The 12,307-nt window shown below is 40.8% G+C and overlaps 1 protein-coding gene and 1 pseudogene across 1 annotated transcript in view; both read left to right on the top strand.

The window, feature by feature from the left end:
* Positions 1-12,307, top strand: part of LYRM4 (LYR motif containing 4) — a 264,652-nt gene that overhangs the window by 201,081 nt on the left and 51,264 nt on the right. The window lies entirely within an intron of this gene.
* Positions 8,820-10,774, top strand: LOC112838230 (heat shock cognate 71 kDa protein pseudogene; annotated as a pseudogene).

Genomic DNA, 12,307 nt, shown 5'->3' with positions numbered 1-12,307 from the left:
CTGCCCACCTCATCCCGTTTAACCATGTTACTCAGGACAGCTTTGTATCGAAGGGGAAATGCCCACAGAGATCCCCCTGTGCCTCTTGAGAAGGAAGCCAAGAGATGGAAACGCCTTTGTTGGAGGGTTGGTTTGTGGGCTCGCAGTTCGAGAGGCCTGGTGGAAGACTGGCCACGCCACCCACCTCCAGGGGCCCCTTGACCACGGGGACATCAGTGCCACATGGGTCCTACCAAGGTCTGCCATGTGACTGCCTTCTTCCCTTCCCCTCCTGGTTGCGGTGGGGCTCTGGTTTACCCCGAGTCCAGCAATTACATACTCGTGAGGAATCACAGACTCTAAACTGTGCAGTGTCTCCATTAGCACACGACTCCAGAAATCATCTGACAGAGCCAGGAACTCCTGTCCATTAGCACAGAGACCTAAGTTTTGTCCTGAGTGTCACCTGGGACCAGGGAGGTGGTGAATGCAGGTTTTTGTTTGTTTTGTTATGTTTTTAAAGAACCATCCTTAAAAAGGATGAACTTTCAAAAGAAAAGGATGGGCAGCTCAGAATAAAGAAGGCTTCTAATCCTTCCTTTGGTACTGCCTCCTGCCTTAGGCCATACTTACCTCAGGCCTTTCTGAAAAAGAGATTATAAATTAAACTGTGATCGGAGAAGAAAAGCACAGAGAGGTTCTGAGATTGAGGAGAACGAAGTATTATCAGGAAATTAGAATAATAGCATTTTAAACCAGGAGAATAGGAAAAAAAAAAAAGCAATATATCAGTATTAACTCTTACTTTTATACAAAAGTACCAGAGTGAATTATCCAACAGTTGAGCAATACACATGTATAAAAGACCTCCATTTACAGAACTACAAATATTACAACGTCCTCAATGATGGGGTGAATATTCAGTTTCTGGGTGTTACAGCTCCACATTATGCTTATATCTCCCAATGGTTTGTAAGACTTTGTGAGCAACTCATTTTCATGGTTTTCTGTGGGAGTTCTGTGAGGCCTTGGTGGTGAAAATGTTGGCACAATCCAGAAGAGTACGAAGTTTCTTTCTGCAAGCACTTCTGGAGGCTTCAGTGGTCACAGGTCTGATTTTGTATTATTTTCTCAGGCTTCAGTTCTTGGGCCATGCAGGTGTTGGGTTCAGACCCCACCCACCTCAAGCCCACCTAGGGCCCAGACTTGTCACTGTTCCCCTACCAGTGACACTGAGGAAAGCGGGCACACTTTCTCAGCACTTCCGACGGATGCGCCGAGCACCACATCTCTGAAATCCTGCCCCTCATGCTGGTATCCAGCCCATACTCCCACAACAGCTGCTTCCTACCACTTGCATTCTGTTTTCTCTCTCTATTTCTGATACCAAGGGTTTACATTTCATTCTTTCAAACTTGGTTTGAAAGGGAGTTATGTGGGGTTTTTTTCTCCAACTTAAAACAATCAACTTTATGAGTATAAAGTATATAATTTCCTGGGGATATGTGTGTATTTTATCCAGGCTTACTCCATGTGTTTGTAGGAGGAGAGGAGTGATAGACATCATCCTGGTCTGCCATGTTGCTGGAACCCAAGTGTCCATGAACAGGTGACTAGACAAACAAAATGTGGTATCTACGTACAATGGGATATTGTTAGGGCATAGAAAGTTCTGACACATACTATAACTTGGATGAACCTTGAAAATATGCTAAATGAAAGAAGCCAAACACAAAAGACCACAAATTCTAAGATTCCATATATGTGAAATATCCCAAGTAGGGAACTCCATGGAGACAAAAAGTAGTTTCGTTGTTGTTTAGGATTGGGAGACTGGAGAGGCAGGGAATGATAGCTAAAGGGCATAAGGTTTCCTTTTAAGATGGTGAAACATTCTTACACTGACTGTGATGATGATCGCACGTATCTGTGAATATACTGAACACCTTTGAATCATATACAATGAGTGAATTATATGATATGTAAATTATATCTAAATGAAGCTTTTTTTTTTTTTAAAGTGATGCTTCCCTTAAATCTGGTTCTTTCAGCTTACTCAGAGAGCCAAATGCGCAAAAACAAGAGATGGATTTAGTTGGGGTAAATCTGCACAGACTGAGCAGGGGATTTTGATGGTATCCTATCAACTTTCTTATCTTCTCTTTGAAACTTTTTTGTATCCCTATCAGTAGTTTTTTTAAGCCTATTAAACCCTGTTAAGAAAAACTCTCTTTACATTTGGATCAAAAGAATTTTTTATGACAATTGTCATCCCAAAATGTTCAAGTTCTCTCCATTTCCTATACGCCTACCCCAGGTTTATGGATATAATCTTTGATGTTCTTTTCCCGCACATTTTTAACAGCCTCTTTCATTTGCTTTTACTGTTTTGAAAATATCTTTACTGAAGTATAATTCACATATCATGCAATTCACCCGTTTGAAGTGTAAAAACCAATGTGTTTTTTTAAAGCTTTTTTTTAATGTGTTTTTGTAGTGTATTCACAGATACATGCAACCATCACCACAGCCAGTTTTAGAATATTCTCATCACCTCACACACATACACACACACACACAAACCCCTTACCTACCCTTCAGCCATTTCTAATGAGCACACGTTCAACCTATGTAAGCCTAGTAAGCTAAAAGTTTGGGGCACAATATCTTTATCTCATTTGTATTACAAACAAAATCAACCCTTTTTATTTTAGAGTTGTTCATTCTTTTATATTAAAAAAGGGCAAAAATGAAATAAAATATTCACGTAGCTGGGAAATTACTGCTCTACAGGCAGAGGTGGCAATTCAGCCAGAACTGAATTGTTGACTGAAAGTCAGGCCCATCTGGAAGACAGAGATGCTTGTTCATTGTCATACATGAATGGTGGTTTGTGCGTTAGTGAACACTGAGAAAGTATACATTAGGTAATAGCTGGTACATGAAACAGAAAACTGCTTATCGATCATGTTTGGAATAAAGGAGACAAAAAGCTAAAGCCTGAGAAGTAAGTTTAAATCACAAAAATAGAAGGATTGAAGGATTAAGAATGAATTAAATATTAAAGAGTTAAAAGTAAAATAATATCCTCCAAATAAAGATACTTAATTTTGTTTTAAATAATGAAACTAAAAACTTAAGGCAAGGAGGACCTATCCCATTTAATAAAAGCTATAAGAATTATAAAATATCTGCAGATAAACTTAGTAAGAAATATATAGGCTTAAATCTGTACATTGAAGAAAACTATATTTCTATTGAGAGACACAAAAGAATACATAAATAAATGAAAAGAAGGGCCCTGTACTTGAATAGGAAGAAACAATAGTAGAGAGGTGTTCGTTCTTCCTAAGAGAATCCACAAATTTACTGGGAGCCCCCCAAATAAAAATATGTTGGAGAGCTATATACTAAAATTCATGTGAAAATAGCCAGGAAAAGTCTGAGAAGAAAAAAAGAATGAGGAGGAGGTTGGTCCTAACACATATTAAAGCATATTTTAAAGCTATTTACTTAGCACATGTGACTAAGAAGACAGATCACTAAAACAGAACAGAGAACCTAGAAACAACAATAGGAACTATGTGATGAAGGTGATATTTAGCATCAGTGGAGAAAAGATGAATTATTTAATAACTACTACTGATGGGGCGCCTGGATGGCGTAGTCAGTTGAGCTTCCTGCTCTTGGTTCCGTCTCAGGTGCTGGTCTTGGGGGCCCTGGGATCAAACCCCACATTGGGCTCCGTGCTCGGCAGGGAGTCTGCTTGGGATTCTCGCTCTCCTCACCCTCTGCCCCTCCCCCACCTCTCTCTAAAATGAATCAATAAATCTTTTAAGAAAATGTATAAAAAAATTACTACTGGTAAAACCAGTTGACCATTTGGGAAGAAATAAAGCTCTTCCTTGATTCTAATTCTCAAAATAAATTCCAGAAAGACTGGAAATTTTAATGTCAAAATTGAAAGCAAAAGAGACTAGAAAAAAGCACAGTACAGGGAAAAAAATTCTTAGATAGGAGAAGACCTGAATTAAGGAAGAAACACAGATCAAAAGCCATGCATGAATTTACCTACAAAGCATAAAAAATAATTTACTTGCATAAAAACCCATCATTTCTTCATGGCAAAAAAATATATATATATGATAAACAAAATCTAAAGAAAACACACAGGGAACAATACTTCCAACACCTACGATACCTATGACCTATGCATTGGAGGGCAATGTGATAATATCTACCAACATTTTCAAAGCAAATAGTTTTGACATAAGAACTGTACTTCTAGAACTTTTTCCATAATCTCATGTGTATGTACATATTTTACTGAAGTACTATTTGTAACAGGAAGAGATCAGAAACAACTTATGTGTTCTATAAAAAGGGGACAGATTCAATATATTATGTACATCCATAATTTGTGTTATTGGTGCAACCCTTACAAATATTGGGGTAGGTCTTTGCATGCTGATATAAAACAATCTCCAAGATACAAGGTTAAAAAGAAAACCAAAGGTCCAGACTGTGTGAAAAGCAAGCTTCTATTGGTTCAATAAAGGGGGAGGAGTATGCTTATTATATACCTAGACCGTTTCTGGAAGAAAACACCAGATGCTGGTAACACTGTTGCCTCTGGAGACAAGGATTAGCAGACCAGCCCTCTTGCTTGCTTTTCATTGTTTACCCTTTTATCATTTTCCATTTCATCACATGCTTTTATTACTTTTCCAATTAAAAATAGTTAATAGAAAATCCAGGAAAACAAGTTGGAAGCAGGACATTTTTACCTTAAAAAAAATAAAGGAAATTAAAGCAGAAAGATAAAATGAAAAACAAACAGCAGACTTTAAGGCAATTTTATATACTTGAATATATATACAGAGCCGTAAAATCAAATACGCCATTGATAAAACAGGAAAAATAATAGGGGACTATGAAAGAAGAAGGGAAAAGATAACCTCTGGAGGCAGACAAAGCCAAGAGTCCTCAGTGCAGGCTATAGGTTGGAAATGGGTACCCACTGAGTACCCTCCAAGGATGCCTGAAGCTGAGCCAACCACACAGGATCTAGGCAAGCCCAGAAGCAGAAAAGGGCAAGAAGGACAGAGGGCGTGCAGGCTGTCGGGGGTAGGACCTGGGTGTGGCAGGGACACTCCTCCAGGTCCACTCTCTTTTGAGCACAGATGCGGTGGTTTGGAGAATGATGGCTGAGGATGGGGTGTGAAGTAAAGGCTGTGCCTTTGGAGCATCCTATTCCCATGGAGATGGTGGGCTTGGGCAGGTTGTTAGGGAAGTGGGTCTGGGCAGACAGCATCTGGACAGAACTTGTTTCCATTAGTGATCGCATGTGACAAAGACAAGCGGTGGCCCAAGTTGTCTCATTGGGCTCCAGCCATCTCCTCTCTCTAGGCAGAGAGAGCCCCATTTGAACTCTTCAGGGAGGCGAAATCCTTAAGAAGCAGATCCTGGGTCTTTGGTAATTAACAATAAAGGAGACGTAACTGTATTTGGAACCTGACAAGGAGGAATGGGTCATATAAATAACTGAATGAAGAAAAGGAAGGAAGGATATTGTCTAGAATGAGAGAACTTTATGCTCTAAAGCTAAGGTCCCTTTGGGTCTTCCATTCTGGCCCCTTTGGTTCCAAAGTTGGGATGGAGGGTAGACAGGGGTGGAGAGGAAGGGAAAGAGATCAGTAGGCCTTGAGCTCCCCCTCTAGGTTAGAGCGCACGCCATGCTTTAACATTTGTTACAGGGTAGGACCCGGGTGATTAATGAAAGGTCTCCAGGGGTTACCAAGACTCCAGGGGAGGGTTGGGAGGGTTGGGGATTCGTGAAGTCAAAACTATTTTTAGAACAACATTAAGACATTGTTTGCCTTTTTTCACTTTGAGGATATTTGCACTGGTGGTGCAGAAGCAATGGTGGGTAAAACCATGCCAGTAACATTTAAGAATATCCAAGATAAATCAATCAAAATCATTGATTATATTAAATCTCAACCTTTGAGTACATGGCTTTTGATAGTCTGTGTGACCAAAAGGGGAGGAATTATAAAGCGCTCTTACTGCCAAGTGTGATGGCTGCCTTAAGGGAAAGCATTTTAGTGATAGTGGACTTGGGAGTTGAAGTCGCTGCTTTTTCACAACACCTTTTTTACTTAAAAGAATGACTAATAAACTATGAACATACACAGGGGCATTTGGTAGACATTTTCTTGAGAACCATTGAAATGAACCTCTGACTTCAAACATCAGAAAGAATGCGATGCCAGTTTTAAAACCTGAACGTTGGAAGAAACACTAATCTTGGAGCGCTTGTATCTACCATGAGTTTGACAGCTTTCTAATGTTTGAGGACTTCTCTGATGAGATCAGCAGTGAAACAAATTTTTAACAGTGGATATAATGAAAGGTATGAACATTTGAAAGATCTGCATATCTCAGTGAAATCTTATTTTTCAAACAACCATGAGTGATGTTACAAAATCACAAGTGGATAAAAGATCCTTGCAAAATGCAAGATAAACCAAATTGTAATGTAGCAGAGTATGAAAAGTTCATTGACAAGGTTTCAGATTCTACACTGTAACCACATGAAAGAAACTACATCTAGTTGAGTTTTGGTGTAGTATCAAAGAAGAGTGTTTAATTCATCTGAAGAGGCTATTAAAAACATTTCCTTCCTTCCTTCCTACCTCTTTCTTTCTTTCTTTCTTTCTTTCTTTCTTTCTTTCTTTCTTTCTTCTTTTTCTTCTTAATTTAAATTCAATTAGCCAAGGTATAGTATCCTCTTTCAACTATATAAAGTTGAGGCTGGATTTTTCTTCCTATGCTTCAAGCAGAATACATATCACAACTGATTGAGTGCAGAAGTAGGTAAGTGAATCCACTGTCCTCTTTTAAGCCAACCACTAAAAAGATGTGCAAAATGTATAAAACATTGCTGCCTTTCTAATTTTCTTTTGTCTTGGAAAACATAGGGTTTTTCCATAAAAGAAGGTTTTTTATGTTAACATACAATTTTTTTTAATCAATCAATATTTTAGATTTTTCTGTTTTAATTTCTATTATGGCAAATATGGTATAACCCACATAAACAAAAGCTTCTTCATGGTCTTCAAAAACAACAATGATGACGACAACAATAGTTACAATAAAGAGTTCCCAGGACCAAAAAATTGAACTACTGATTTGGGAGTAACACCAGTAGGTCCATCTGGGAGGATGTGCATGGCTTACAACTCTTCTGAGGTTACCTTTTAGTAGGTCCCCTTTGGCTCTCTCCCTCAAGCCCCTGAATTGAAGCCACAATCTCAACCTCTGAGTAGATTCTGCCATGGTGACCAGAGACCTACTTAGCTCAGGATCCATTCCTCCTACTTTGAAGATCTCTGCCTGCGTGGGAGGTAGAGTGATGCAAGGTAGAATATATTCAGTCCTGAGACGGCAGTTGAGTAAATAAAACCCATTTAACTGAACCAAGGGGATTAAAAAGTGGGGTAGAAAGTGGAGACGGCACAGGATGGGTCAGGTAGCATTTGGGCCAAATCTTGAAGGACATGTATTTGGCCTTGCAATGTAACATACAGAGATCTGAAACAATCTTAGATACCCTGATTTCATCATGGTAAAAGCAAGTCAGTTCTTGTCTCCTGCCTACTCTTGTTTCTATCTCTACATCTCCTCCTATAACTAGGCATCATTCCTCCATCTTCTTGGCATGCCTTATAATAAGAATTATCAGAAGTGTGTTTAGAAATACTCTGGCTGACTTGACACTGATAGTAAGCTCAAGATTGGGTGATGGCAGGGGTGCCTGGGTGGCTCAGTCATTAAGCATCTGCCTTCGGCTCAGGTCATGATCCCAGCGGCCTGCGATTGAGCCCCGCATAGGGCTCTCTGCTCAGCGGGTAGCCTGCTTCTCCTTCTCCCTCACCCACTCCCCTGCTTGTGTTCCCTCTCTTGCTGTGTGTGTCTCTCTCTCTCTGTCAAATAAATAAATAAAACCTTAAAAAAAAAAAGATTAGGTGATGGCATAAGCCTGTGAAAAGACCAGAGGCATTGGAGTAGGGCAGAACTCATTTGGAATTTTGGCTTTCCCATGTCTTTACTCTAGGATCTTGAGCAAATTATTCAATTCTTTAATCCTCAGTTTCCCCATCTGGAAAATGGACACAGTAGCACCAGCCTCTCAGAATTAAGGCAATTAATCATAAACATATATGGAAGCATAGTGCCTGGGACAAGGCACTCATGTAATGATGGTTAACTTCTTTCCTTGTGTTCCCACCTCCTTCCACCCGTGTAGAGACACTCAGATGAGGATTCCAGTTATGACCAGGTAAACTTTGTGAGGATAGAGCCATCCCCACATTAGTTCTTGGGTGAAGGTAAGAGGTTAACTAGACTAAAAAACACAATGTGTGTCATATGTAAGTAGCTGTTTCAGTGATTTTCTGTTAATGGCAAGTCAGTGAAATTGTTATCAGAATTTGAGGTATGTTAACCAGACCATATTACCTCTGGTTAAGACACATTCTGGGAGCAGGGCTGTTTATCTGTTCTTGCCCACATTGGGTTTTAGAATTTTTTTGCTGTAATAGTTAGGCAGAACACACTCACTGCTATATATGCAAGGGCCCTTACCTTGGGACTTCATGAAAACAACAAAGGGTTTCATTGAAAATGGCTGGCATTCTTTCAAACGGAACAGGAGCTATATGCAATTTTCTCTACGGTTAACATGGAAACAATATTAAAAATATTATAGGGTCTCATTGAACGCTGGGCTAGATCACCAGACAGCTGTTTTCTTCTCAAGCCGAGCCAGGCCCACACAGAAGCAACCATGTCTGAGGGACCTGCAGTTGGCATTGACCTTGGCACCACCTACTCTTGTGTGGGTGTCTTCCAGCATGGGAAAGTGGAAATAATTGCCAGTGATCAGGGAAACTGAACCACCCCAAGTTATGTCACCTTCACTGACACCAAACGATTGATCGGTGATGCTGCAAAGAATCAAGTTGCGATGAACCCCACCAACACAGTTTTTGATGCCAAACACCTGATTGGACGTAGACTTGATGATGTTGTTGTCCAGTCTGATATGAAGCATTGGCCTTTCATGGTGGTGAATGATGCTGGCAGGCCCAAGGTCCAAGTAGAATACAAGGGAGAGACAAAAAGTTTCTATCCAGAGGAGGTGTCCTCTATGGTTTTGATGAAGATGAAGGAAATTGCAGAGGCCTACTTTGGGAAGACTGTTACCAATGCAGTTGTCACAGTACTGCATACTTCAATGACTCTCAGCATCAGGCTACCAAAGATGCTGGAACTATTGCTGGTCTCAGTGTACTTTGAATCATCAATGAGCCAACTGCTGCTGCTATTGCTTATGGCTTAGACAAAAAGGTTGGTGCTGAAAGAAATGTGCTGATCTTTGACTTAGGAGGTGGCACTTTTGTTGCGTCAATCCTTACTATTGAAGGTGGGATCTTTGAGGTCAAATCCACAGCTGGAGACACCCACTTGGATGGAGAAGACTTTGACAACAGAATGGTCAACCATTTTATTGCAGAGTTCAAGTGCAAACATAAGAAGGACATCAGTGAAAACAAGAGGGCAGTTTGTCGTCTCCATACTGCTTGTGAACGTGCTAATTGCACACTTTCTTCCAGCACGCAGGTCAGTATTGAGATTGATTCTCTATATGAAGGAATCGACTTCTATACCTCTATTACTCATGCCCGGTTTGAAGAATTAAATGCTGATCTGTTCCGTGGCACCCTGGAACCTGTAGAGAAAGCCCTCCGGGATGCCAAGCTAGACAAGTCTCAGATCCATAATATTGTCCTGGTGGGTGGTCCTGGTGGGTGTATTCCTAAGATTCAGAAACTTCTACAAGATTTCTTCAGTGGAAAAGAACTGAATAAGAGCATCAGCCCTGATGAGGTTGTTGCTTACGGTTGCAGCTCTCCAGGCAGCCATCCTTTCTGGAGACAAATCTGAAAATGTTCAAGATTTGCTGCTGTTGGATGTCACTCCACTTTCTCTTGGCACTGAAACTGCTGGAGGAGTCATGACTATTCTCATCAAGCGTAATAATACCATTCCTACCAAACAGACACAAACTTTCACTACCGGCTCTGACAACCAGACTGGTGTGCTTATTCAGGTGTATGAAGGTGAGCGTGCCATGACCAAGGATAACAACCTACTTGGCAAGTTCGAACTCACAGGCATCCCTCCTGCCCCTCGTGGCATTCCTCAGATTGAAGTCACTTTTGATATTGATGCTAATGGTATCCTCAGTGTCCCTGCTGTGGATAAAAGCGCAGGAAAAGAGAACAAGATTACCATCACTAATGACAAGGGCCACTTGAGCAAGGAAGACATTGAGCGCATGGTCCCAGAAGCTGAGAAGTACAAAGCTGAAGATGAGAAACAGCGGGACAAGGTGTCTTCCAAGAATTCACTTGAGTCTTATGTATTCAACATGAAAGCAACTGTGAAGATGAAAAACTTCAGGGCAAGATCAATGATGAGGACAAACAGAAGATTCTTGACAAGTGCAATGAAATCATCAATTGGCTTGATAAGAACCAGACTGCAGAGAAGGAAGAATTTGAACACCAGCAGAAAGAGCTGGAGAAAGTCTGCAATCCCATCATTACCAACTGTACCAGAGTGCAGGGGGGCATGCCAGGAGGAATGCCTGAAGGCTTCTCTGGTGGTGGAGCTCCCCACTCTGGTGGTGCCTCCTCTGGACCCACCATCAAAGAGGTTGATTAAGCCAACCTGAGAAGGTCTAACGTTGTTCCACACAAAATATTTGAAGGACCCAAATTTGTAGCAAATTCCATGGCAGTTTTAATGTTGAGCTGCTATAGTAAATAAACTGGGCATTCTTGATACTTGAGTATGGAATATGTGCACAGGGAAAGGAAATAAACATTGTGCTTTATAAGCACTGTATTGTTTTTTTTTAATTTTTTATTGTTATGTTAATCACCATATATTACATCATTTGTTTTGGTGTAGTGTTCCATGATTCATTGTTTGTTCATAACACCCAGTGCTCCATGCAGAATGTGCCCTCTTTAATACCCATCACCAGGCTAACCCATCCCCCTACCCTCCTCCCCTCTAGAAACCTCAGTTTGTTTTTCAGAGTCCCTCATCTCTCCTGGTTCGTCTCCCCCTCTAACTTACTCCCCTTCATTCTTCCTCTCCTGCTATCTTCTTTTTCTTTTTTCTTAAAATATGTTGCGTTATTTGTTTCAGAAGTACAGATCTGTGATTCAACAGTCTTACACAATTCACAGCACTTACCGTAGCACATACCCTCCCCAATGTCTATCACCCAGCCACCCCATCCCTCCCACCCCCCACCACTCCAGCAACCCTCAGTTTGTTCCTGAGATTAAGAATTCCTCATATCAGTGAGGTCATATGATACATGTCTTTCTCTGATTGACTTATTTCACTCAGCATAACACCCTCCAGTTCCATCCACGTCGTTGCAAATGGCAAGATCTCATTCCTTTTGATGGCTGCATAATATTCCATTGTGTATATATACCACACCTTCTTTATCCATTCATCTGTCGATGGACATCTTGGCTCTTTCCACAGTTTGGCTATTGTGGACATTGCTGCTATAAACATTGGGGTGCACATACCCCTTTGGGTCCCTACATTTGTATCTTTGGGGTAAATACCCAGTAGTGCAATTGCTGGATCGAATGGTAGCTCTAATTTCAACTGTTTGAGGAACCTCCATGCTGTTTTCCAGAGGGGTTGCACCAGCTTGCATTCCCACCAACAGTGTAGGAGGGTTCCCCTTTCTCCACATCCCCGCCAACATCTGTTGTTCCCTGACTTGTTAATTTTAGCCATTCTGATGGGTGTGAGGTGGTATCTCATTGAGGTTTTGATTTGGATTTCCCTGATGCCGAGCGATGTTGAGCACTTTTTCATGTGCCTGTTGGCCATTTGGATGTCTTCTTTGGAAAAATGTCTGTTCATGTCTTCTGCCCATTTCTTGATTGGATTATTTGTTCTTTGGGTGTTGAGTTTGATAAGTTCTTTATAGATTTTGGATACTAGCCCTTTATCTGATATGTCATTGGCAAATATTTTCTCCCATTCTGTCGGTTGTCTTTTGGTTTTGTGGACTGTTTCTTTTGCTGTGCAAAAGCTTTTTATCTTGATGAAATCCCAATAGTTCATTTTTGCCCTGGCTTCCCATGCCTTTGGTGATGTTTCTAGGAAGAAATTGCTGTGGCTGAGGTTGAAGAGGTTGCTACCTGTGTTCTCCTTTAGG

The sequence above is a fragment of the Callorhinus ursinus genome, unplaced genomic scaffold, assembly GCF_003265705.2.
Source record: "Callorhinus ursinus isolate GAN/ISIS: 27379988/994484 unplaced genomic scaffold, GSC_fseal_2.0 scaffold26, whole genome shotgun sequence".
Lineage (NCBI taxonomy): Eukaryota > Metazoa > Chordata > Mammalia > Carnivora > Otariidae > Callorhinus > Callorhinus ursinus.
The sequence above is the reverse complement of the archived record's forward strand: the minus strand, read 5'-3'. Positions and strand labels throughout refer to the sequence as shown.